The sequence below is a fragment of the Triticum urartu genome, chromosome 7A (genome assembly GCF_056163025.1).
Source record: "Triticum urartu cultivar PI428250 chromosome 7A, HENAU_Tu73, whole genome shotgun sequence".
In the NCBI taxonomy this organism is placed as follows: domain Eukaryota; kingdom Viridiplantae; phylum Streptophyta; class Magnoliopsida; order Poales; family Poaceae; genus Triticum; species Triticum urartu.
In genome coordinates this window covers 267,750,820-267,775,971 of record NC_141879.1, presented here as the reverse complement: position 1 = coordinate 267,775,971, position 25,152 = coordinate 267,750,820, and positions in this window count along the sequence as shown.

The following is a 25,152-nucleotide window of genomic DNA, read 5'->3' as shown; positions in this document are numbered from 1 at the left end:
GGAAAGACGTCTTGATATTCGCAAACGACTGGAATTTGTGAGATGGCATCCAATTCACCCTTCTCATTGAGAGAAAACAGACGAATGGTATCATCACGAGCGGTAAAGACAATTACATCCTCAGACGAATGAGTCAATTGAATCTGCCTGGCTGCACAATCAAGCTGAGCCTTGTGCTTAGAAAGCCAATCCATTCCGAGAATAAGATCTATATCCGAGTTACCAAGAACCACCGGAGAAGAGAGAAACTTGTAATCGCCCAATGTGATAGAAACATCTGGGGCAATAGCGCTTGCATTCATGAATTTACCCGGAGAAACAACAGATAACTGTCTAGGCAAATCTTGCAAAGGCAACTCATGCATAGAAACAAATGTCCTCGAAATGAAACAATGCGAAGCACCCGTGTCAAAAAGAACTTTAGCTGGAATATCATTAACAGGAAGGTTACCCATGATCACATCTGACGAGTCCTCTGCCTGAGCTGCATTCATCAAGTTGACCTTGGCGGACTTGGGGTTATGCTTGACCACAGCTGTACTTGCCGATCTGATGGGAGGAGGAGGAGGAAGACGCCTCTGGTTGAAACACTTGTTGGCATAGTGACCCTTCTGTTGGCACTTGTTGCATGTGACCTCTGAAAGCGGACGGTGGTACGGAGCACTCGATCTTGGAGCTTGAGACGAAGTCTTGTTCTGAAAGCCAGGATTGGGTGGGTGGGAAGAACTACTGCCACCTTTGCTCTTCTGCTGATACGGCTGACGGAACGGAGGAGGAGGAAGCCACAACTTCTGCTGCTTGACCATTTGAGTAGAGGAAGAAGGAGTAACATCTCTGACTCGCTTCTTGGAAGCATCACACCTCAACTGAGCAGCCTCTTGCTTCAGTGCCATGTTGTAGAACTCATCGTACCTCAAGGGTTCAAAGAGAACAAGAGCTAGCTGAATATCTTCTCTGAGACCACCCCTGAACTGATATATCATGCTCTTCTTATCAGGGACGTCCTGCTTGGCAAAGCGGGCGAGCTTCTGGAACAACTTGTTGTAGTCATAGACAGACAAAGAGCCTTGCTTCAGGTTGCGGAATTCCTCACGCTTGCTTTCAACCACGCTCTGAGGAATATGATGAGCTCGGAAATCTCGACAAAAATCATCCCAAGTGATAACACGTCCACCTCTGGAGTCCTTATACTGCTGGAACCATTCTGCAGCCTGATCTTTGAGTTGGAAGGAAGCGAACTTGACAAAGTCTTCAGGCCTGACGTTACTGCACTCGAAATGCTTGCACAGATCCACAAGCCAATCGTCAGCATCGGTTGCCTCAACACAATTGCTGAAAGTCTTTCGCCCGTTAGCAAGGCACTAGTTGAGTGTAGCAAAGTGATTCTGATTGCTGCCTTGATTCCCTTGGTTGCGCTCTTGAAGAATTTGCATGATCAACTGTGTGTTTGCATTGGTTGCGGCCATCACAGCTTGCCATGCCTCTGGTGGAGGTGGAGGTGGTGGCGGATCAGGATTCGGAGTCGTGCGCGTTGGAGGAGCCATCCTGAAGAGGTTGACCACCATTAGCACATTGACAGACAAATATTGAAGCTGAATCCAACGGAATGAAAATTGCAACATATAGTCTTCACATCCGAACAAAATGAACGAATGCATTCCTCTTGAAATGGTCACATATCCATAAATTGAGAAGCCACGTAGAATTAAGGTAGAGAAATAAATCAACAAGGTACGGATCAAGAACGAATAATCGGTAAGAAATCCCAATCTCAAACCAATATCCGTGAAAGAAGAACTAGAGCTACAAGAATTCCCACCTATGAAACTCCCGAACCTTTCCAGTTATGCAATCAGGTGTTGGGGATACAGGGGAAGCATAATATCTCACCCAAACTAGCAATTCCTACATCCAGCTGTATCCGTCCTTCAACACATAACCAAGAAACCTTCGGAAACCATCTACCTCAACCTTCGAAAAGCATCCGTTATACAAGTTATGGCGATACTCCCGAACTCCCGCCCCAGTACTGGGTGGCGTCGAGGTTATCTCACCAACGAACTGCATAAAAGAGATTTTCGATGTCGGCGTACTAAACTCAGGTATTCCAGAATTGCAATGATAAAATTATGATGACAACACCTCAGAGCTCAACTCCCCGGGACACTTCCACTAAACCCCTGACAGGAGGCACCAAGTCAATGTTCTCATCATAAAACCATCGGAACGATTCCAAGATACCCGCGTGATCCTAAATTTTTTTTAGTGAAATTTGAGAAGAGAATAGTCAAAACTCTACGTCAGGATGCCTTACCAGAGCGATGAGGAGACTGGGAAGTAAAAAGAATTCCTAAACTCTCCGATATATAATTCCTAAAAGACTCAAAACATTTTTTTCTAGACACGACTCGGCCGCTAAAAACGATCAAGCAATGGGGCTCCTAAGGTCGGGGAAGGCTCTGATACCAACTTGTAACACCCTCGATGCGACTATATCTCCCACGTGTCGAGGCACGACTTAGAGGCATAATCGCATTGAAGGCATATGTCGTAAGTTAGGCAATCTTCACAACATCCCATGTAATATAAATAATAAAGGGGAGATAACAATAGTTGGCTTACACTCACCACATCAATCAAGTACATAAATACCATTACATCATCCAAACACTCATGGCCCTACTACGGCGCCAAAATAAAAGATAACCCAACATGCGACACGGTCCCAATCACCCCCAACTGGGCACCACTACTGATCATCGGGAAAGGAAACATAGCAACGTTGAGAGGCTTCGTCGAACTCCCACTTGAGCTCATACGCGTCTGCTGGAGCGGAATCATCAGGCCCTACATCTGGTGTAATAGTAATCTGTGAGCCACAGGGACTCAGCAATCTCGCACCCTCGCGATCAAGACTATTTAAGCTTATAGGTGTGGCAAGGTAAATATAAGTGGAGCTGCAGCAAGCGACTAGCATGTATGGTGGCTAACTTATTCGCAAAAGAGAGCGAGAAGAGGAGGCAAAGCGTGAGCGAGAAACTAGAGAGTGACCTGCGCAAACATTACTCCAACACCATGTCCACTTCCCGGACTCCGCCGAGAAGAGGCCATCACGGTAACACACTCGGTTGATTCATTTTAATTAATTAAGGTTCAAGTTATCTACAACCGGACATTAACAAATTCCCATATGCCCATAACCGCGGGCACGGCTTTCGAAAGTTCAATCCCTGCAGGGGAGTTCCAACTTAGCCCATGACAAGCTCTCACGGTCAATGAAGGAATAGACCTCCTCCCAAGACGTTCCGATCAGACTCGGTTTCTCGGTAATTCAAGACACTTCGACAGGTTAAAACAAGACCAGCAACACCGCCCGAATGTGCCGACAAATCCTGATAGGAGCTGCACATATCTCTTTCTCAGGGCACACTCAGATGAGCCAGACGTCGGGTAGGCCAGCCCAGAGTTGCCCCTGGTAGCCCCGGACATCGCTCGGTTGGACCAACACTCAGAGGAGCACTGGCCCCGGGGGGGGGGGGGTAAAATAAGATGACCCTTGAGTCTGCAAATCCCAAGGGAAAGAAAAGTCTAGGTGGCGAATGGTAAAACCAATGTTGGGCATTGCTGGAAAAGCTTTAATCAAGGCGAACTATCAAGGGGTTCCCATTATAACCCAACCGCGTAAGGAACGCAAAATCCGGGAACATAACACCGATATGACGGAAACTAGGGCGGCAAGAGTGGAACAAAACACTAGGCGAGAGGCCGAGCCTTCCACCCTTTACCAAGTATATAGATGCATTAAGATAAAAAGATAATATAATGATATCCCAAAAAGTAAATAAATGTTCCAACAAGGAACGGGCTCCAATCTTCACCTGCAACTAGCAACGCTATAAGAGGGGCTGAGCAAAGCGGTAACATAGCCAATCAACGGTTTGCTAGGACAATGGTGGGTTAGAGGTTGACATGGCAATTTGGGAGGCTTGCAAGCAAGTGGTAGGCATCGTAGCAATGGCATAGCAACAGAGCGAGCAAACTAGCATAGCAAAGATAGTAGTGATTTCGAGGGTATGATCATCTTGCCTGCACAGTTGTCAGAGTTGACTGGTTCCTCGAAAGCAGACTCAACGGGCTCCTCGTTAGCGAACTCGTCTCCCGGCTCTATCCAAACAAGACAAACAAGCAACAAGGATACAATCAACCACGTGCAAGAACAAGCAATATGATGAAATGATGATATGCTATGCGGGATGCGATGCGGGATGCCAAATGCAATATATGATAGGAAATGCATGAACCTGGCCTCAACTTGGAAATCCAAGTGTTCCACTAGAAAGATTAGATGAAATCGCTTGAAAACGATATAAAGAACGCCGGAATCGGAGTTACGGTTTGGAAATGGCAAGCGATTCAAAAATGACACCGGTCTGCGATTTATAGCAAGTAGGCATCTAAATGCAATGAGATGAACATGCTACAGCACCCAAACATGACAACAAAATACATGGAAGGGATGCACACAAGATGCTTAACAAAAGTCTAGCACTGAGCTACGGCCAAATCATCCATTAACAGGTTCAAACAAGCATGGCAAAAATTCAAATGGCAAACAGATCTCAAACTTAGTGAAATCAACACTTGTCTGGAATTTCAGATCAGGTAGCCCTCTTCGGAGCAACAAAACTACATGCTACAGGACCTGATCATGGCAAAGTAAAGCATGGCATGGAGCTACTCAAAGAGCTTAACAAAAGTCCCTCAGTGACCTTGAGCCAAAAGGGATCAGAAAATACAATTGCAAGCACGTGAACATAGCAAAAACATAATCAGTTTTCAGACTTAGTGAAAAACTGACATATGCTGAAATATAACTCAAGTAGGCATGTTTACGAGCTCGATGCACTCACTACGGTGCAAGTCATGGAAAGACAAGCATACACCCATCAATAAGGCACAAAATGCAAGCTAGACATGGCAAGAACAATAGAATAGCATGCATGGACCAACTACAACATCACCGGAAAAATTGCAAACAAGTTGACAATCTGCCCAGATTCACAAGGTAGCTAAAGTAGAGCTCGATTGACTCAAGCTAGGTTGCTACATAATTGCAAACAAAGACATGGATGGATAGGGCACTACAATATTAACAAAACTCCCTTACTAATCATCCTCAAAAGAGGCACGGATCACTAGGAAACAACATGAACATATGGCATCATGAGATAAACAGCTCCAGGACTTCGTGAAATCACTAAGTCTCTGAAAACAGACTTAGCAAGTGCACCACTTTGCAAGCTTGCACAAGTCACCACACACATCCTAAAAATACATGGGTTGCACCTCTGGAGAGATGACAAAACCCTTAACAAAACATATGTAGAACTCACGGGCATATCATGCACACAATAATCATGGCAAAAATGACAAAAGTGCTAAACGAAGTAGCAGATCTGACAATTAACTCAAGTAGCCCTCTTCTAATAGCATTTCGGGCATCAAGATGAACTCAAATGAAAATGATGCACTGGAATGAAATGATGTACTCTCTGAGGTGAACATTTTGATATGCTATATGCATGAACCGGAGCTACGGATGCGAAGTTACGGAGCCGCGAACATGGGCATATGAACTAAAAATTCTGAGGACTTAGAGAAAAAACAACCCTCAGATCTAGGGTTTGACCGGCGCGCAATCCGAGGCGGCGGCACTATTCACGGCCGGCGGATCCGAGGTCGCCGGCGGCCGGCGAGGGCGAGGCGAGGCCGGAGAGGTCGCCGACGCGGCGGCCGGAGCGCGGCGGCGCGACTGGTGGCGCGGCGGCTCGAGAGGAGAGGCGGCGCGCGGCGGCCGGGGTCGGCGGCGGCTGCGGCAGCCCGGGCGACGAGGTGGGGACGGCGGCGGCGGGGTGGACCGCGGCGCGGCGGCCGGGGGCGAGGGAGGAGGCGGCGCGGGCGGCTCGGGCCGGCTCCGGGCTCCCCGGGCCTCGGGCGGCGGCGGGTAGGTGGCGGCTGACGTGGTAGGCGGCGATTGGGCGAGGGGGCGGCGGCGGACGCGTCCGGCCGGGGCGGACGTGTCCGGCCGGCGCGGATCTGGAAATTTAGGGTTAGGGACGAGGGGAGACCCGGGATTTGGAATGGGGTGGTGTTTAAATAGGCATAGAGGGAGCTAGGAGAGTCCAAATGAGGTGCGGTTTTCGGCCACGCGATCGTGATCGAACGCTCTAGATGGTGGAGCAGAGTTTGGTGGGTTTTGGGCCAACTTGGAGGGGTGTTGGGCTGCAACACACACGAGGCCTTTCCGGTCCCTCGGTTAACCGTTGGAGTATCAAACGAAGTCCAAATGATACGAAACTTGACAGGCGGTCTACCGGTAGTAAACCAAGGCCGCTTGGCAAGTCCCAGTCCAATCCGGAAATGTTTAATCCCCACACACGAAAGAAATCTAGAAATGACCACCGGAGGAGAACGAAACGCCGGAATGCAAAACGGACAACGGGGAAAATGCTCGAATGCATGAGACGAACACGTATGCAAATGCAATGCACATGACGACATGATATGAGATGCATGACAATGACAACAACACACGGAGACAAAACCCGAACCCGAGGAAATAAATATAACTTAATGCCGGAAACGGCAAGAGTTGGAGTATAAATAGGGAAAGTTACATCCGGGGTGTTACATACGTTCCCCTACAGTGGCATCCGAGCCTAGGTTTGATGCGTTGATGTTGTGCACGAGTAGAACACAAGTGAGTTGTGGGCGATATAAGTCATACTTCTTACCAGCATGTCATACTTTGGTTCGGCGGTATTGTTGGATGAAGTGGCCCAAACCGACATTACGCGTACGCTTACGCGAGACTGGTTCTACCGACGTGCTTTACACACAGGTGGCTGGCGGCCGGCGGGTGTCAGTTTCTCCAACTTTAGTTGAACCAAGTGTGGCTACGCCCGGTCCTTGCTAAGGTTAAAACAGCACCAACTTGACAAACTATCATTGTGGTTTTGATGCGTAGGTAAGAACGGTTCTTGCTAAGCCCGTAGCAGCCACGTAAAACTTGCAACAACAAACTGGAGGACGTCTAACTTGTTTTTGCAGGGCATGTTGTGATGTGATATGGTCAAGACACGATGCTAAATTTTATTGTATGAGATGATCATGTTTTGTAACCGAGTTATCGACAACTGGCAGGAGCCATATGGTTGTCGCTTTATTGTATGCAATGCAATTGCGCTGTAACGCTTTACTTTATCACTAAGCGGTAGCGATAGTCGTGGAAGCATAAGATTGGCGAGACGACAACGATGCTACGATGGTGATCAAGGTGTCGCGCCGGTGACGATGGTGATCATGACGGTGCTTCGAAGATGGAGATCACAAGCACAAGATGATGATGGCCATATCATATCACTTATATTGATTGCATGTGATGTTTATCTTTTATGCATCTTATCTTGCTTTGATTGATGGTAGCATTATAAGATGACCCCTCACTAAATTATCAAAGTATAAGTGTTCTCCCTGAGTATGCACCGTTGCGAAAGTTCTTCGTGCTGAGACACCACGTGATGATCGGGTGTGATAGGCTCTACGTTCAAATACAATGGGTGCAAAACAGTTGCACACGCGGAATACTCAGGTTTAACTTGACGAGCCTAGCATATAACAGATATGGCCTCGGAACACGGAGACCGAAAGGTCGAGCGTGAATCATATAGTAGATATGATCAACATATTGATGTTCACCATTGATACTACTCCATCTCACGTGATGATCGGACATGGTTTAGTTGATTTGGATCATGTGATCACTTAGAGGATTAGAGGGATATCTTTCTAAGTGGGAGTTCTTAAGTAATATGATTAATTGAACTTAAATTTATCATGAACTTAGTACCTGATAGTATCTTGCTTGTCTATGTTTAATTGTAGATAGATGGCTCGTGCTATTGTTCCGTTGAATTTTAGTGCGTTCCTTGAGAAAGCAAAGTTGAAAGATGATGGTAGCAATTACACGGACTGGGTCCGTAACTTGAGGATTATCCTCATTGTTGCACAGAAGAATTACATCCTGGAAGCACCGCTAAGTGCCAAGCCTGTTGCAGGAGCAACACCAGATGTTATGAATGTCTGGCAGAGCAAAGCTGATGACTACTCGATAGTTCAGTGTGCCATGCTTTACGGCTTAGAACTGGGTCTTCAACGACGTTTTGAATGTCATGGAGCATATGAGATGTTCCAGGAGTTGAAGTTAATATTTCAAGCAAATGCCCGGATTGAGAGATATGAAGTCTCCAGTAAGTTCTATAGCTGCAAGATGGAGGAGAATAGTTCTGTCAGTGAACATATACTCAAAATGTCCGGGTATCATAATCACTTGACTCAACTGGGGGTTAATCTTCCTGTTGATAGTGTCATTGACAAAGTTCTTCAATCACTGCCACCAAGCTACAAAAGCTTCATGATGAAATATAATATGCAAGGGATGAATAAGACTATTCCTGAGCTCTTCGCAATGCTAAAAGCTGCGGAGGTAGAAATCAAGAAGGAGCATCAAGTGTTGATGGTCAATAAGACCACCAGTTCCAAGAAAAAGGGCAAAGGGAAGAAGAAAGGGAACTTCAAGAAGAACAACAAACAAATTGCTGCTCAGGAGAAGAAACCCAAGTCTGGACCTAAGACTGAGACTGAGTGCTTCTACTGCAAGAAGATTGGTCACTGGAAGCGGAACTTCCCCAAGTATTTGGCGGATAAGAAGGATGGCAAAGTGAACAAAGGTATATGTGATATACATGTTATTGATGTGTACCTTACTAATGCTCGTAGTAGCACCTGGGTATTTGATACTGGTTCTGTTGCTAACATTTGCAACTCGAAACAGGGGCTACGGATTAAGCGAAGATTGGCTAAGGACGAGGTGACGATGCACGTGGGAAATGGTTCCAAAGTCGATGTGATCGCGGTCGGCACGCTACCTCTACATCTACCTTCGGGATTAGTATTAGACCTAAATAATTGTTATTTGGTGCCAGCGTTGAGCATGAACATTATATCTGGATCTTGTTTGATGCGAGACGGTTATTCATTTAAATCAGAGAATAATGGTTGTTCTATTTATATGAGTAATATCTTTTATGGTCATGCACCCTTGAAGAGTGGCCTATTTTTGATGAATCTCGATATTAGTGATACACATATTCATAATGTTGAAATCAAAAGATGCAGAGTTGATAATGATAGTGCAACTTATTTGTGGCACTGCCGTTTAGGTCATATCGGTGTAAAGCGCATGAAGAAACTCCATACTGATGGACTTTTGGAACCACTTGATTATGAATCACTTGGTACTTGCGAACCGTGCCTCATGGGTAAGATGACTAAAACGCCGTTCTCCGGTACTATGGAGAGAGCAACGGATTTGTTGGAAATCATACATATAGATGTATGTGGTCCAATGAATGTTGAGGCTCGTGGCGGATATCGTTATTTTCTCACCTTCACAGATGATTTAAGTAGATATGGGTATATCTACTTAATGAAACATAAGTCTGAAACATTTGAAAAGTTCAAAGAATTTTAGAGTGAAGTTGAAAATCATCGTAACAAGAAAATAAAGTTTCTACGATCTGATCGTGGAGGAGAATATTTGAGTTACGAGTTTGGTCTACATTTGAAACAATGCAGAATAGTTTCGCAACTCACGCCACCCGGAACACCACATCGTAATGGTGTGTCCGAATGTCGTAATCGTACTTTATTAGATATGGTGCGATCTATGATGTCTCTTACTGATTTACCGTTATCGTTTTGGGGTTATGCTTTATAGATGGCTGCATTCACGTTAAATAGGACACCATCGAAATCCGTTGAGACGACGCCTTATGAACTATGGTTTGGGAAGAAACCAAAGTTGTCGTTTCTGAAAGTTTGGGGCTGCGATGCTTATGTGAAAAAGCTTCAACCTGATAAGCTCGAACCCAAATCGGAGAAATGTGTCTTCATAGGATACCCAAAGGAGACTGTTGGGTACACCTTCTATCACAGATCCGAAGGCAAGATTTTTGTTGCTAAATTTGGAGTTTTTCTAGAGAAGGAGTATCTCTCGAAAGAAGTGAGTGGGAGAAAAGTAGAACTTGATGATGTAACTGTACCTGCTCCCTTATTGGAAAGTAGTACATCACAGAAACCGGTTTCTGTGACACCTACACCAATTAGTGAGGAAGCTAATGATAATGATCATGAAACTTTAGATCAAGTTACTACTGAACCTCGTAGATCAACCAGAGTAAGATCCGCACCATAGTGGTACAGTAATCCTGTTCTAGAAGTCATGCTACTAGATCATGATGAACCTATGAACTATGAAGAAGCGATGGTGAGCCCAGATTCCGCAAAATGGCTAGAAGCCATGAAATCTGAGATGGGATCCATGTATGAGAACAAAGTGTGGACTTTGGTTGACTTGCCCATTAATCGACAAGCAATTGAGAATAAATGGATCTTCAAGAAGAAGACTGACGCTGACGGTAATGTTACTGTCTATAAAGCTCGACTTGTTGCAAAATGTTTTCGACAAGTTCAAGGGATTGACTACGATGAGACCTTCTCACCTGTAGCGATGCTTAAGTCTGTCCGAATCATGTTAGCAATTGCCGCATTTTAGGATTATGAAATTTGGCAAATGGATGTCAAAACTGCATTCCTGAATGGATTTCTGGAAGAAGGGTTGTATATGATGCAACCAGAAGGTTTTGTCGATCCAAAGGGAGGTAACAAAGTGTGCAAGCTCCAGCGATCCATTTATGGACTGGTGCAAGCCTCTCGGAGTTGGAATAAACGCTTTGATAGTGTGATCAAAGCATTTGGTTTTGTACAGACTTTTGGAGAAGCCTGTATTTACAAGAAAGTGAGTGGGAGCTCTGTAGCATTTCTGATATTATATGTGGATGACATATTATTGATTGGAAATGATATAGAATTTCTGGATAGCATAAAGGGATACTTGAATAAGAGTTTTTCAATGAAAGACCTCGGTGAAGCTGCTTACATATTGGGCATTAAGATCTATAGAGATAGATCAAGACGCTTAATTGGACTTTCACAAAGCACATACCTTGACAAGGTTTTGAAGAAGTTCAAAATGGATCAAGCAAAGAAAGGGTTCTTGCCTGTGTTACAAGGTGTGAAGTTGAGTAAGACTCAATGTCCGACCACCGCAGAAGATAGAGAGAAAATGAAAGATGTTCCCTATGCTTCAGCCATAGGCTCTATCATGTATGCAATGCTGTGTTCCAGACCTGATGTGTGCCTTGCTATAAGTCTAGCAGGGAGGTACCAAAGTAATCCAGGAGTGGATCACTGGACAGCGGTCAAGAACATCCTGAAATACCTGAAAATGACTAAGGATATGTTTCTCGTATATGGAGGTGACAAAGAGCTCATCGTAAATGGTTACGTTGATGCAAGCTTTGACACTAATCCGTATGATTCTAAATCGCAAACCGGATACGTGTTTTTACTGAACGGTGGAGCTGTCAGTTGGTGCAGTTCTAAACAAAGCGTCGTGGCGGGATCTACATGTGAAGCAGAGTACATAGCTGCTTCGGAAGCAGCAAATGGAGGAGTCTGGATGAAGGAGTTCATATCCGATCTAGGTGTCATACCTAGTGCATCGGGTCCAATGAAAATCTTTTGTGACAATACTGGTGCAACTGCCTTGGCAAAGGAATCCAGATTTCACAAGAGAACCAAGCACATCAAGAGACGCTTCAATTCCATTCGGGATTTAGTCCAAGTGGGAGACATAGAAATTTGCAAGATACATACAGATCTGAATGTTGCACACCCGCTGACTAAGCCTCTTCCATGAGCAAAACATGATCAACACCAAGGCTCCATGGGTGTTAGAATCATTACTGTGTAATCTAGATTATTGACTCTAGTGCAAGTGGGAGACTGAAGGAAATATGCCCTAAAGGCAATAATAAAGTTATTATTTATTTCCGTATATCATGATAAATGTTTATTATTCATGCTAGAATTGTATTAACCGGAAACATAATACATGTGTGAATACATAGACAAACATAGTGTCACTAGTATGCCTCTACTTGACTAGCTCGTTGATCGAAGATGGTTATGTTTCCTAACCATAGACATGAGTTGTCATTTGATTAACGGGATCACATCATTAGGAGAATGATGTGATTGACTTGACCCATTTCGTTAGCTTAGCACTTGATCGTTTAGTTTTTTGCTATTGCTTTCTTCATGACTTATACATGTTCCTATGACTATGAGATTATGCAACTCCCGTTTACCGGAGGAACACTTTGTGTGCTACCAAACGTCACAACGTAACTGGGTGATTATAAAGGTGCTATACAGGTGTCTCCGAAGGTACTTGTTGGGTTGGTGTATTTCGAGATTAGGATTTGTCACTCCGATTATCGGAGAGGTATCTCTGGGCCCTCTTGGTAATGCACATCACATAAGCCTTGCAAGCATTGCAACTAATAAGTTAGTTGCGGGATGATGTATTATGGAACGAGTAAAGAGACTTGCCGGTAACGAGATTGAACTAGGTATTGAGATACCGACGATCAAATCTCGGGCAAGTAACATACCGATGATAAAGGGAACAACGTATGTTGTTATGCGGTCTGACCGATAAAAGATCTTTGTAGAATATGTAGGAGCCAATATGAGCATCCAGGTTCCGCTATTGGCTATTGACCGGAGACGTGTCTCGATCATGTCTACATTGTTCTCGAACCCGTAGGGTCCGCACGCTTAACGTTACGATGACAGTTTCATTATGAGTTTATATATTTTGATGTACCGAAGGTTGTTCGGAGTCCCGGATGTGATCACGGACATAACGAGGAGTCTCAAAATAGTCGAGACATAAAGATTGATATATTGGACGACTATATTCAGACACAAGAATGGTTCTAGGAGTTATCGGATATAAAACGGAGTACCGGGGGTTACCGGAACCCCCCCGGGGGTTAATGGGCCTCATGGGCCCAAAGTGGAGCAGAGGAGGGGCGGCCAGGGCAGGCTGCGCGCCCCCTCCCCCTCTAGTACGAATTGGACAAGGAGGGAGGGGCGGCGCCCCCCCTTTCCTTTCTCTCCTCTCTCCCTTCCTTCCCCCTCTCCTAGTTGGACAAGGAAAGGAGGGAGTCCTACTCCCGGTAGGAGTAGGACTCCTCCCTGGCGCGCCTCCTCCTGGACGGCCGCCCCTCCCCCTTGCTCCTTTATATACGGGGGTTGGGGGGCACCTCTAGACACAACAATTGATCCTTGAGATCTATTAGCCGTGTGCGGTGCCCTCCTCCACAATAATCCTCGATAATATTGTAGCGGTGCTTAGGCGAAGCCCTGCGACGGTAGAACATCAAGATCGTCACCACGCTGTCGTGCTGACGGAACTCTTCCCCGACATTCTGCTGGATCGGAGTCCGAGGATCGTCATCGAGCTGAACGTGTGCTAGAACTCAGAGGTGCCATTGTTTCGGTGCTTGATCGGTCGGGCCGTGAAGACATACGACTACATTAACCGCGTTGTGCTAACGCTTCCGCTTCCGGTCTAAGAGGGTATGTAGACAACACTCTCCCCTCTCATTGCTATGCATCACCATGATCTTGCGTGTGCGTAGGAATTTTTTTGAAATTACTACGTTCCCCTACACTTCGTAGAATATGTAGGAACCAATATGAATTGGTTATTACTAGAGATGAGTCTCGGTCATGTCTACATAGTTCTCAAACCCGTAGGGTCCGCACGCTTAACGTTTTGTGACGATTTGTATTATGAGTTAAGTGATTTGATGACCGAAGTTTGTTCGGAGTCCCGGATGAGATCGGGGACATGACGAGGAGTCTCGAAATGGTCGAGAAGTAAAGATCGATATATTGGAAGGCTATATTCGGATATCGGAAAGGTTCCGAGTGATTCGGGTATTTTTCGGAGTACCGGAGAGTTACGGGAATTCGTATTGGGCCTTAATGGGCCATACGGGAAAGGAGAGAAAGGCCTCAAGGGTGGCTGCGCCCCTTCCCCATAGACTGGTCCGAATTGGACTAGGGGAAGGGGACTCCCCCTTCCTTCCTTCTTCTTCTCCCTTCCCTTTTTCCTATTCCATGTGGGAGGTGGAATCCTACTAGGACTAGGGAGTCCTAGTAGGACTCCACCATTTTGGCGCGCCCTATGAGGGCCGGCCTCCTCCTCCCTCCATCATTTATATACGTGGCCAGGGTGCACCCCATAGACACACAAGTTGATCATTAATCTCTTAGCCGTGTGCGGTGCCCCCCTCCACCATAATCCACCTCAGTCATATCGTCGTAGTGCTTAGGCGAAGCCCTGTGCCGGTAGCTTCATCATCACCGTCATCACGCCGTCGTGCTGACGAAGCTCTCCCTTGACACTCTGGTGGATCGTGAGTTCATGGGACGTCACTGAGCCGAACATGTGCAGATCGCGAAGGTGCCATACTTTCGGTGCTAGGATCGGTCGATCGTGAAGACGTACGACTACATCAACTGCGTTGTCATAACGCTTCCGCTTACGGTCTACGAGGGTACGTAGACAACACTCTCCCTCTCGTTGCTATGCATCACCATGATCTTGCGTGTGCGTAGGATTTTTTTTGAAATTACTACGTTCCCCAACATGTGCTGCATCACCCTTTCCTCTTCAAGGGAAAACCAACGCATGCTCAAGAGATAGCAAGAAGGATTTCTGGCGCCATTGCCGGGGAGGTTGCATCAAGTCAAGACATACCAAGTACCCATCACAAACTCTTATCCCTCGCATTACATTATTTGCCATTTGCCTCTCGTTTTCCTCTCCTCCACTTCTAAAACAATTTTCAAAAACCTTTGCCTTTTCTTTGCCTTCTTCCCGTATGTATCTTTGTTTGTGTTTACATGCGCCTTCTATTTGCGTGCATCTTTGCTTGCTAAAAATCTGTTGATATGGATCCACTTAAAGTGTTCTACTTGGATCATCTTCGATCCTTATGCACTCGTGCTGAAACTCCAACTAGCCTAGTTGATGGGAAATCTTTAGATGAGCATGCTCATTTTGTGCGTCACCGTTTGTCTGAAAAAGGGAGACTCTTATGGGATCAAACAAACAGATTGTTGTGTTATGCTTGGAATCTTTGTGAAATTTGTGATTTTAGTTGTTGCTCTAAGAACCCTAAAAAACACCTCCCCTACCTATGTGCGTTTAATGCTATTGAAATATTATCTTCTTATGCAAAGGGTGTTTATAGTTACTACGATATCGAACAAATTGAAGAATTTGTTGCTTTTAAGGGTGCTTATGAAGTTGCTTCTTTGATTGGAAAGTATGATATTACTCTCTACAAATCTGAAAATTTTGACATACTTAAATATTGCTATGAAAACTATGCTCATAATGTCTATGTCAAAGAATTTATTGAAAGAATGACCGTTGCTTCGGAAGAAAATAATGATATGCATGAATCTATAGATAATTATGATTCCGATGATTTGATTGAAATATCCCTTGATGAACATGATGCTTGCTATTCTTGTGGCCATGATGCCAATATTTATGAAGATGAATTTGCTATAGTTCCTTATGTTAAACATGAGATCGTTGCTATTGCACCCATACTTGATAGTTCCTTCGATGAAAAGCATGATTGCAATGATGTTATTATAAATTCTGTTAACATCAATTGTGCTAATAATATGCAAAACCCTAAGCTTGGGGATGCTAGTTTTGCTATAACTACTATTTGTTGCAATGATCATGATTGGGGTGATTCTTCTTTTGATCTTGAAAATTTGTTTAAGCACCATGATGAATATGAGATTGATAATGGTGTTTGCAATAATATTGAAAGTGGGGTTGGAAGAGGGTCAACTTTAGATCCCACATATTTGGAGAATGTTCAATCTTATGAAGTTTTTGATAAAAGTGGGTTTGGAGAGGTCATGACTTTAGTTAATGTTAATCCCACTATTTTGGAAGAGTGTCAACTTTGCATGCATGTGGATCGTGTTGAAAATATTTTATGTGATAGCTATTTTGTTGAATTTTCTTATGATCCTACATGTAATTATTACGAGAGAGGAAAATATGGTTGTAGAAATTTTCATGTTACTAAATTACCTCTCGTTATGTTGAGATTGCCATTGTTTCTTGACGCTTCCTTGCATATGCTAGTTTTTGCTTGCCTTGATAATTTGTTTGCCTATAATATGCCTATGCATAGGAAGTATGTTAGACTTATATGTTCTTGTCACATGTTTTATGATGCTCTCTTTGTGCTTCAATTCTTGTCTTTCTTGTGAGCATCATTAAAATTATTAATGCCTAGCTAGGGGCGTTAAACAATAAGCTTGTTGGGCCGCAACCCAATTTTATTTTTGTTTCTTGTTTTTTGTTCCTGTTTAGTAATAAATAATTCATCTAGATTCTGTTTGGAAGTGGTTTTATGCTTTTAATTAGTGTTTGTGCCAAGTAGAACCTTTGGGAAGACTTGGGGGAAGTCTTTGCGATCTTGCTGTAAAAAAACAGAAACTTTAGCGCTCACGAGATTTGCTGCCATTTTTTACTGGAGAGTGCAATTAGGTTGATTATTTTTGCAGATAATTAATAGAAAAATTCCTTACTTGCACAAAGTTATTTCATAATTTTGGGCTTACATAAGTATTCGAAACCTACAGATTACTACAGACTGTTATGTTTTTGACAAATTCTGTTTTTCGTGTGTTGTTTGCTTACTTTGATGAATCTATGGCTAGTATCGGGGGGCATGAACCATAGAGAAGTTGGAATTCAGTAGGTTTAACACCAATATAAATAAAGAATGAGTTAATTACAGTACCTTGAAGTGGTGGTTTGTTTTCTTATACAACGGAGCTCATGAGATTTTCTGTTGAAGTTTTGTGTTGTGAAGTTTTCAAGTTTTGGGTAAAGATTTGATGGATTTTGGAATAAGGAGTGGCAAGAGACTAAGCTTGGGAATGACCAAGTCACCCCAATGTAAAATTAAAGGACAACCAAAAGCCTAAGCTTGGGGATGCCCCGGAAGGCATCCGCTCTTTCGTCTTCGTCTATCAGTAACTTTACTTGAGGCTATATTTTTATTCACCACATGATATGTGTTTTGATTGGAGCGTCTTGTATGATTTGAATATTTGCTTTTTAGTTTACCACAATCATCCTTGCTTTACACACCTTTTGGGAGAGACACACATGAATCAGAATTTATTAGAATACTCTATGTGTTTCACTTATATCTTTTGAGCTAGATAATTTTGCTCTAGTGCTTCACTTATATCTTTTTAGAGAACGATGGTGGTTTTATTTTATAGAAATTATTGATATCCCATGCTTCTATTATATTATTTTGAGAGTCCTATAGAACATCATGGTAGTTTGCTTTGGCTATAAAATTAGTCCTAATATGATAGGCATCCAAGATGGGTATAATAAAAACTATCATTAAAAGTGCATTGAATACTATGAGAAGTTTGATACTTGATGATTGTTTTGAGATATGAAGATGGTGATATTAGAGTCATGCTAGTTGAGTAGTTGTGAATTTGAGAAATAATTGTGTTAAAGTTTGTGATTCCCGTAGCATGCATGTATGGTGAACCGTTATGTGATGAAGTCGGAGCATGATTTATTTATTGATTGTCTTCCTTATGAGTGGCGGTCGGGGACGAGCAATGGTCTTTTCCTACCAATCTATCCCCCTAGGAGCATGTGTGTAGTACTTTGTTTCGATAAATAATAGACTTTTGCAATAAGTATGTGAGTTCTTATGACTAATGTTGAGTCCATGGATTATACGCACTTTCACCCTTCCACCATTGCTAGCCTCTCTAGTACCGCGCAACTTTTGCCGGTACCATACACCCACCTTATACCTTCCTCAAAACAGCCACCATATATACCTATTATGGCATTCCATAGCCATTCCGAGATATATTGCCATGCAACTTACCACCGTTCTGTTTATTATGACACGCTTCATCATTGTCATATTGCTTTGCATGATCATGTAGTTGACATCGTATTTGTGGCAAAGCCACCATTCATAATTATTTTATACATGTCACTCTTGATTCATTGCACATCCCGGTACACCGTCGTAGACATTCATATAGAGTCATATTTTGTTCTAGTATCGAGTTGTAATTTTTGAGTTGTAAGTAAATAAAAGTGTGATGATCATCATTATTAGAGCATTGTCCCAAGTGAGGAAAGGATGATGGAGACTATGATTCCCCCACAAGTCGGGATGAGACTCCGGACGAAAAAGAAAAAAAAGTAAAAAGGGAGAAAGGCCATAAAAAAAGAGAAGGCCCAAAAAATGAGATAAAAAAGAGAGAAGGGACAATGCTACTATCCTTACACTTGTGCTTCAAAGTAGCACCATGATCTTCATGATAGAGAGTCTCCTATTTTGTCACTTTCATATACTAGTGGGATTTTTTTTCATTATAGAACTTTGGTTGTATATTCCAATGATGGGCTTCCTCAAAATGCCCTAGGTCTTCGTGAGCAAGCGAGTTGGATGCACACCCACTTAGTTTATTTTTGAGCTTTCATACACTTATAGCTCTAGTGCATCCATTGCATGGCAATCCCTACTCACTCACATTAATATCTATTGATGGGCATCTCCATAGCCCGCTGATACGCCTAGTTAATGTGAGACTATCTTCTCCTTTTTGTCTTCTCCACAACCACCATTCTATTCCACCTATAGTGCTATGTCCATGGCTCACGCTCATGTATTGCGTGAAGATTGAAAAAGTTTGAGAACATCAAAAGTATCGAACAATTGCTTGGCTTGTAATCGGGGTTGTGCATGATTTAAATATTTTGTGCGATGAAGATAGAGCATAGCCAGACTATATGATTTTGTAGGGATAACTTTCTTTGGCCATGTTATTTTGTGAAGACATGATTGCTTTGTTAGTATGCTTGAAGTATTATTATTTTTATGTGAATATTAAACTGATCTGAACATTCATGCCACAATAAAAAAATTACATTGAGAATTATGCTAGGTAGCATTCCACATCAAAAATTCTGTTTTTATCATTTACCTACTCGAGGATGAGCATGAATTAAGTTTGGGGATGCTTGATACATCTCAAACGTATCTATAATTTTTGATTGTTCCATGCTATTATATTATCTGTTTTGGATGTTTAATGGGCTTTAATATACCTTTTTATATTATTTTTGGGACTAACCTACTAACCAAAGGCCCAGTGCAAATTGCTGTTTTTTTTCCTATTTCAGTGTTTCGCATAAAAGGAATATCAAACGGAATGAAACCTTCGGTAGAGTTATTTTTGGAACAAACGTGATCCAGGAGACTTGGAGTGGACGTCAAGAAAGAAGCGAGGAGGCCACGAGGCAGGAAGGCGCGCCCTGGGGGGTAGGCACGCCCCCACCCTCGAGGGCCCCTCACAGCTCCACCGACGTACTTCTTCCTCCTATATATATCCATATACCCCACAAACATCCAGGAGCACCACGAAACCCTATTTCCACCGCCGCAACCTTCTGTACCCGTGAGATCCCATCTTGGGGCCTTTTCCGGTGCTCTGCCGGAGGGGGAATCGATCAGGGAGGGCTTCTACATCAACACCATAGCCTCTCTGATGATGTGTGAGTAGTTTAACACAAACCTTCGGGTCCATAGTTATTAGCCAGATGGCTTCTTCTCTCTCTTTGGATCTCAATACAAAGTTCCCCTCGATTCTCTTGGAGATCTATTCGATGTAATTCTTTTTGCGGTGTGTTTGTTGAGATCCGATGAATTGTGGGTTTATGATCAAGATTATCTATGAAAAATATTTGATTCTTCTCTGAAATCTTTTATGCATGATTTAAATATCTTTGCAAGTCTCTTCGAATTATCGGTTTGGTTTGGCCTACTAGATTGATCATTCTTGCAATGGGAGAAGTGCTTAGCTTTGGGTTCAATCTTGCGGTGTCCTTTCCCAGTGACAGCAGGGGCAGCAAGGCACATATTGTATTGTTGCCATCGAGGATAAAAAGATGGGGTTTATATCATATTGCTTGAGTTTATCCCTCTACATCATTTCATCTTGCCTAATGCGTTACTCTGTTCTTATGAACTTAATACTCTAGATGCATGCTGGATAGCGGTCGATGTGTGGAGTAATAGTAGTAGATGCAGAATCATTTTGGTCTACTTGTCGCGGACGTGATGCCTATATACATGATCATGCCTAGATATTCTCATAAGTATTCGCTTTTCTATCAATTGCTCGACAGTAGTTTGTTCACCCACCGTAGAATTTGCTATCTTGAGAGAAGCCACTAGTGAAACCTATGGCCCCCGGGTCTATCTTCCATCATATTATTTCCATATCAACTTGCTATTTTTATTACTGTTTATTTTGCAATCTTTATTTTCCAATCTATATCATAAAAATACCAAAAATATTTATCTTATTATCTCTATCAGATCTCACTTACGTAAGTGACCGTGAAGGGATTGACAACCCCTTTATCCCGTTGGTTGCAAGGTTCTTGTTTGTTTGTGCAGGTACTAGGTGACTTGTGTGTTACCTCCTAATGGATTGATACCTTGGTTCTCAAAAACTAAGGGAAATGCTTACGCTACTGTACTGCATCACCCTTTCCTCTTCAAGGGAAAACCAACGCATGCTCAAGAGGTAGCAAAACGCAATCCAAGAGACTTGGAGTGGAGGTCAAGGAAGCCACGAGGCGGCCACGAGGTAGGGCGGCGCGCCCAGGGGGGCAGGCGCACCCCCACCCTCGTGGGCCCCTCGTAGCTCCACTGACCTACTTATTTTGCCTATATATACTCTTATACCCTGAAAACATCTAGAGGAGCCACGAAACCACTTTTCCACCGCCGCAACCTTCTGTACCCGTGGGATCCCATCTGGGGACCTTTTCCGGCGATCTGCTGGAGGGGGATTCGATCATGGAGGGCTTCTACATCAACACCATAGCCTCTCCAATGATGTGTGAGTAGTTTACCATAGACCTTCGGGTCCATAGTTATTTGCTAGATGGCTTGTTCTCTCTCTTTGGTTCTCAATACAAAGTTCTCCTCGATGTTCTTGGAGATCTATTCGATGTAATACTTTTTGCGGTGTGTTTGCCGAGATCCGATGAATTGTGGGTTTATGTGTCGGTTTTGGGTTCCGACAAAACCCTTGAGGTTCAAACACTTGGGTGCGCACGAAGATCTCTCCCCCCTCTAGCTCGCACACACCATGATCTCACGGCCTAGCTCGACGAACCCAAAGAACAGGAGACACAAGAGTTTATACTGGTTCGGGCCACCGATGTGGTGTAATACCCTACTCGAGTGTGGTGTGGTGGATTGCCTCTTGGGCTGTGGATAAACGGTTACAAGGGAAGAATAGCCTCCCGAGGAGAGGTGTTCTTGTGCTTGGTGAACATGTGCGAGGCTATGGATGGAATGGCTCCGGTCCCCTCTCCCCTCCACGGTGGTGGCTGATACGTCTCCGTCGTATCTACTTTTCCAAACACTTTTGCCCTTGTTTTGGACTCTAACTTGCATGATTTGAATGGAACTAACCCAGACTGACGCTGTTTTCAGCAAAATTGCCATGGAGTTATTTATGTGCAGAAACAAAAGTTCTCGGAATGACCTGAAACTTCACGGAACGTTTATTTGGAAATAATAAAAAATCCTTGCAAAAGACGAAGACCAGGGGTCCCACCACATGTCCACGATGGTGGGGGGCGTGCCTGCCCCCCTAGGGCGCGCCCCTACCTCGTGGGCCCCCTGGAGCTCCTCCGACCTCAACTCCAACTCTATATATTTGGTTTTGGGGAGAAAAAAATCAGAGAGAAGAATTCATTGCGTTTTATGATACGGAGCCGCCGCCAAGCCCTAAAACCTCTCGGGAGGGCTGATCTGGAGTCCGTTCGGGGCTCCGGAGAGGGGAATCCGTCGCCATCGTCGTCATCAACCATCCTCCATCATCAATTTCATGATGCTCACCGCCGTGCGTGAGTAATTCCATCGTAGGCTTGCTGGACGGTGATGGGTTGGATGAGATCTATCATGTAATCGAGTTAGTTTTGTTAGGGTTTGATCCCTAGTATCCACTATGTTCTGAGATTGATTTTGCTATGACTTTGCTATGCTTAATGCTTGTCACTAGGGCCCGAGTTCCATGATTTCAGATCTGAACCTATTATGTTTTCATCAATATATGAGAGTTCTTCATCCTATCTTGCAAGTTTATAGTCACCTATTATGTGTTATGATCCGTTAACCCCGAAGTGACAATAATCAGGATACTTACCGGTGATGACCATAGTTTGAGGAGTTCATGTATTCACTATGTGTTAATGCTTTGGTCCGGTACTCTATTAAAAGGAGGCCTTAATATCCCTTAGTTTCCATTAGGACCCTGCTGCCACGGGAGGGTAGGACAAAAGATGTCATGCAAGTTCTTTTCCATAAGCACGTATGACTATATTCGGAATACATGCCTACATTACATTGATGAACTGGAGCTAGTTCTGTGTCACCCTATGTTATGATTGTTACATGATGAACCGCATCCGGCATAATTCTCCATCACCCATCCATTGCCTACGAGCTTTCCATATATTGTTCTTCGCTTATTTACTTTGCCGTTGCTATTGCTATCATCACTACAAAATACCAAAAACATTAATTTTGCTATCATTATCTTTTGCTGCCGTTACCACTACCATCATATTACTTTGCTACTAAACACTTTGCTACAGATATTAAGTTTCCAGGTGTGGTTGAATTGACAACTCAGCTGCTAATACTTGAGAATATTCTTTGGCTCCCCTTGTGTCGAATCAATAAATTTCGGTTGAATACTCTACCCTCGAAAATTGTTGCGATCCCCTATACTTGTGGGTTATCAAGACTATTTTCTGGCGCCGTTACCAGGGAGCATAGCTCTATTCTTTGAGTCACTTGGGATTTATATCTGCTTATCATTATGAAGAACTTAAAAGATCCAAGAACCAAGATTTATCCCTCAACTACGAGGGGAGGTAAGGAACTGCTATCTAGCTCTGCACTTGATTCACCTTCTGTTTTGAGTAAGCTTGCGACACCTAAACCTGCTTCTGCTATTCGTTCTGATATGTCGCATGTTATTGATGATGCCACTTCTGCTATACATGATACTTATGATGAAACTACTTCTATGCTTGATACTACTGTGCCAGTTTGGTGAATTTCTTGATGAACAACTTGCTAGGGTTAGAGAGAATGAAAGTATTGAATCTGATAATATTGATGAAAGTGATGATGAAGACTCACCTGTTATTCCTGAGGGTTATGTTTTTGAAAAGAAGCTGCTTTAGCTATTTTAGCTTGCAAAGATAGATATGAACTCAAGAGGTTATTAGCTAAATGGAATAAGCAATCTCTTAATGCTAGAATGAAACCTGACCCTGCTTTTGCTACTTCACCCATCTTTGTTACTGATAAGGATTATGAATTCTCTGTTGATCCTGATATAATTACTTTGGTTGAATCTGATCCTTTTCATGGCTATGAATCTAAAACTGTTGTGGCACATCTTACTAAATTAAATGATATAGCCACCTTGTTCACTACTGATGAGAGAACTCGTTACTTTTATATCCTTAAAATATTTTCGTTCTCATTAGAGGGTGATGCTAAGATATGGTTTAATTCTCTTGATCCTGGTTGTGTGCGTAGTCCCCAGGATATGATTTATTACTTCTCTGCTAAATATTTCCCTGCTCATAAGAAACAAGCTGCTTTAAGGGATATATATAATTTTGTGCAAATTGAAGAAGAGAGTCTCCCACAAGCTTGGGGGAGGCTTCTCAAGCAACTTAATGCTTTGCCTGATCATCCTCTTAAGAAAAATGAAATACTTGATATCTTTTATAATGGACTAACCTATGCCTCCAGAGATTACCTGGATAGTTGTGCTGGTTCTGTTTTCAGGGAAAGAACGCCGGATGAAGCTGAAATTCTATTGAATAATATGTTGACAAATGAAAATAATTGGACACTTCCTGAACCAGTTCCTGAACCAACTATGGAGCCTATTCCTAAACCAACTCCGAAGAAGAGGGGTATTCTATTTCTCAGTCCTGAAGATATGCAAGAGGCAAAGAAATCTATGAAAGAAAAAGGTATTAAAGCTGAAGATGTTAAGAATTTACCTCCTATTGAAGAAATACATGGTCTTAATTTACCGCCTGTTCAAGAAACATATGATCTCGATCCATCACCTATTGAATAAACTTGTGGTCTTGATAACCCGACACAGGTAGTGAAGGTAAATTCTCTCTATAGATATGATAAAGCTGAATCCCATTTACTAAGTCTACTAGCCCATGCTTAGATGCGTTTGATAAATTTATGGCTAAGCAAGAAGACTTCAATGCTTATTTTGGTAGACAATTGAAATACAATTCAAATATGCTTGAACACTTGGGTGATTATATGGCTAATGTCAAGGCTGAACTTAAACTTATTAGTAAACATGCTTCTATGGTTACCACTCAAGTAGAATAAGTACTTAAGGCTCAAAATGATTTGCTTAATGAATTGAATAGTAAGAATAATGATAATGATATTAGAGTTATGACTAGAGGTGGTAGAATGACTCAGGAACCTCTGTATCTTGAAGGCCATCCTAAGTCAATTGAGCAAGATTCTCAGAGAAATAATATAGATGCACCTAGTCCTTCTAAAAGGAAGAAAAAGAAAAATGATAGGACTTTGCATGCTTCTAGAGAACCTATTACTGAAATACCTGAGAATCCAAATAATATTTCTATCTCTGGTACTAAAACACAATCTGGCAATGAACCTGAAACTAGTGATAATGTTAATGATAATGTTCATGATGATGCTCAACCTAGTAATGATAATGATATAGAATTGAACCTGCTGTTGATCTTGATAACCCACAATCAAAGAATCAACGTTATGATAAGAAAGACTTTGTTGCTAGGAAACACGATAAAGAAAGAGAACCATGGGTTCAGAAACCTATGCCTTTTCCTCCGAAACCATCCAAGAAAAATGACGATGAGGATTTTGAGTGCTTTGCTGAAAT